Genomic DNA, 4,018 nt, shown 5'->3' with positions numbered 1-4,018 from the left:
TCCATATTTCCGCACGGTTTTGAACACCGACGGACGTGTTAATACTGTGTGCGCCTTTTTTACCTTTTTTCCTCACACAATTTTTTACAACTTAACGCATTTGTGCATCCTTTTTTCTCCTTCCTTTGGTTCCTTCCCTTTTTTTACATCGTACTTTTCCTTTATTCCCATCTTTACGCGCACCTCTTTCATCGCCCTCAATTTTATTCTTCTGTTAACTTCATAAGACGCAACTATCTCCTTGTCTGTTTCAGTTTTCATTCGTTTCAATCCTCGCGCAACGTCAGGCTTCTTTCAACTCATATACCTCGTTACTCTCCCAGAGTAGTTGTTATCATGCTTATTTTGTCCACTTCAGGATGGTGTCCTCTTAACGTCATCTCTAGTAAAATCTCAGTTTTCCTTTCGACTGATTCCCAGTCCATAGGGTCTCTCACTTTTAAGTCTCACGTGTTAGTATTTGCTCTCTTCAGTCCTCTCATCACAGTAGCAGTAATGAAACGAAAGAGGTCCCTCAACGATTTCTTCAATGTCCAAATTAAAGCTTCTATCATCTGATTGAGAGTGGGTCAAACTCTCGCCTAGGGTCCACCTACATGGCGAATCCAAGATGGCGGCAGATCAATCCACAGACTCCACAGAGTCGATAGCCGCCTTCTTGGATGTAGACGCAGAGAGGACCCTGGAAAAAAGTTTTGACAGAACGATAATTTTAAAAGAAAGGATAAGTTACTATAATACTTCCTAAGAGGTAGTCAATGTCAACTTGAGAGATTCATTATGAGCAAACACGTTCCGTCGATTATTCGACTCCATGTCTCCTTATCGTTAGAATAAACTCCTCGAATACGCACGTCTATATGCCCCTCTCTCCCCTCCCTTCAATAGCACTATAAATACCTCTACTGCAACTTTTATCATTATACAGCACAATACAACAATATACCCCTGGGTAGCTCTGTTAATCCGTAAACTGCAGCTAAAATCTACATACAGCACCATACCATACTAAACATTCCTCAATACATTGTGCATCCGTAAACTGCAGTTTATACAACTCTACAGCGCTTGAAAACAATGTGTACCCATAGATTAGCACAATGTTTCCCTTAACTGAATTTTTACTATTGGCCCAATTTGGCGCGAAAATAAGTGCGGATATATGTCCGCCGACATTATCTGTTCCAAGATGCAAAAACTGTGAGTTTCAAGGAACAGATAATGTCCAATGACAAATATCATATTATATATTGTACATATTTTCGCGAAAAATAGAAGCTGTTGTGTGGATTATCCTTCAATTATTTTGCAACGCTCGAGCAAAAAATGTTTATGAACAGCTTACTGAATTGAATTAAGTTTAAAACGAACACTTTTCACAGTGGGCGTAAGGTTTGCGAATTGGGGAATATCGCTTGGGTGATATTCTCGGATATCACCCAGTTTTTACAGAGAGATATTCAGTCACTTGCTGCGTTTAGACCAATCGCGTGCGAAAAAAATACTTGGTGCTATACAAATATATGTACCCCTAAGTAGCCTTAGTCGGCATAATAGAATACATACATCGAAATGTTCCAGCCTCACGGGCCATGTTTTATGTCTTTCTCCAAGGTTCATTAAATGCTCGATGAAAACCTCGCCGTTGTTTAAAGAAAATACAGTATTTTCTAGTGCGGTTATGACTCATCTGACGTGAAGATACAGAGATCGAGAGTTGATTACGGCTTCAAGTTTCAAACTCTTAATTAAAGGCGGGAACATGTCTTGAATTTTTGGGTTGGACTCAAATAGTCTGTTTCCCGCCTTAACGAGTTAGAAACTTGAAGCCGTAATCAACTCTCGATCTCTGTATCTTCACGTCAGACGAGTCATGAATGCATTGGAAAATGCTGTGTTTTCTTTATACGACGCAGAGGTTTTCATCAAGTATTTGAGGAACCTTGGAGAGAGACATAAAACATGGCCCGTGAGGCTGGAACATTTCGATGTATGTATTCTATTATGCCGATCAAGGCTACTTACGGGTACATATTGTTGTATAGCGCTGTATAATAATGTAAACTTCAGAAGAGGGAAGTATAGAGCTATCTAAGAGTACATATCGCTGTTTATGATCCATCAATTTTTTTTTGCTCGCGCACGATTGGTCTAAACTCACGCAAGTGACTAAATATCCCCCACCTAAAACTAGGTGATATCCGAGAATATAACCCAAGCGATATTCCCAAATTTGCAAATCTTACGTCCACCACGATAAGTCTTCGTTTCAAACTTAATTAAATTCAGGATAAGTTAGTATTATCATCTGAGTTGATTACGTAAGCTGAAAGCTCACGTTTCGAGCGTTAGCCCTTTGCGCCCTGGGCGAGAGTTTGACCCATTCCCAATCAGATGATAGGAGAAGCCTTAATTTGGACGTTGAAGGACTTGTTTCCAACAAAATGCACCGATTATGTCGCCGAGACTTGGAGGGAGCTGTTCCGCTTTATAACTGCTACTATGATGAGAGGACTGAGGAGAGCAAACACTGGCACGTGAGACTTAAAACTGAGAGACCATGTGGCCTGGGAATGAGTTGAGGGGAAAACTGGGATTTTACTGGAGATGACTTAAAGAGGACACCATTCCAAAGTGGACAAAATAAGCATGATAACAACTACTATAGGGGAGTAAGGAGGTATGCGAGTTATAAGAAGCCTAACGTTGTGCGAGGATTGAGACGAGTGAAAACTGAAACAGACAAGGAGATAGTCGCTTCTAATGAAGCGCGCAGAAGAATAAAGTTGAGTGCGGTGAAAGATGTGCGCGTAAAGATGGGAATAAAGGAAAATTGCGATTAAAAAAGGGAAGGAACCAAGGGAAGGAGAAAACAGATGCGAAAATATGAAAATGTTTAAAAACTTGTGCGAGGAAAAAGGTGAAAAAGGCGCGCACATGTATAGCATGAACACGTCCGTCGGCGTTCAAAACCGCGTGAGAATATGGAGGACGATAGACAGTAGAAGAAAATAATCAAAGAGACGACGCGCGTTTGTTAAGTGGGTGGGGGCTTGAAACATGGAATGTTTGTACCCTGTCAGCTACACAGATTATCAACTTAGCGCGCGCGAGTCAAAACAAGCATTGAAGTCCACATAGGACTGCATCTCACGCGAATCCTTAGACAAACGATGAAAATCAACGCAGTTTTTGTATTTTATACACTGTATATTTCTCTTACACAAAGAATAGAAAAAATAAACTACAAAACAAACTGCATTAAATTGTCCAAGGCTTTAAGTAAAATACGCGCTCAACTGAGACACTAAAATGAATCCATTTACTCCCAAGACTGATTATAATTTAAATTCTCCTCACAAAATTAATACACCGACAAACATGGTGTCCATACGATTTAGAGAAGATCTAAACTGGAGGATAACTTTTTGCTAGAAACGTAATGTTACATCGAATTCTCGGAATGAAGCAACAAAGAAACATTCTTATCAGTTGAGAGAATTTTCCTCAGAACTTGGGAGTTCATGAGTTAATTAAACTAAGCTGAATGAACAACTACCTTCAAAAATGATACAATACTTCACACAAATAGCATCAAAATACTTCGCACGAAATATATTGACATATTGCAAAGCATATTTTGTTAAAACTGTTCCAGCTTGCTTTTAAAATCCTACGCTACATTGTACTCAGACATGTGCAAGGTTAACTAATACATTATATACCAGTATATACCTATGGAAGTAACGAAAATCTGCTAAATTAAGATTGATTTTACAAAACTCTCTCCTTAAAAAGCTTTTATACAGTATATCTTAAACTTTTGACCACATAACGGGTTTTAATTACAAAGCGTACTCTAAATATCTAAGTATAAATTCTTAAATCTAAGACTGATATTATCAGACATCTTCAAATTGTGAATGAAAACAATTTGAACAGGAAATTTTCAAAAATTAAAAGTTTTATCCTGAGGCCCTGAAACTTTTCAACTACGGAGTAGATTTACAATTATTCA

This window comes from Pocillopora damicornis, chromosome 14 (genome assembly GCF_964200805.1).
Source record: "Pocillopora damicornis chromosome 14, jaPocDami1.2, whole genome shotgun sequence".
Classification (NCBI taxonomy): Eukaryota; Metazoa; Cnidaria; class Anthozoa; order Scleractinia; family Pocilloporidae; genus Pocillopora; species Pocillopora damicornis.
Note: the sequence above shows the minus strand (reverse complement) of the source record.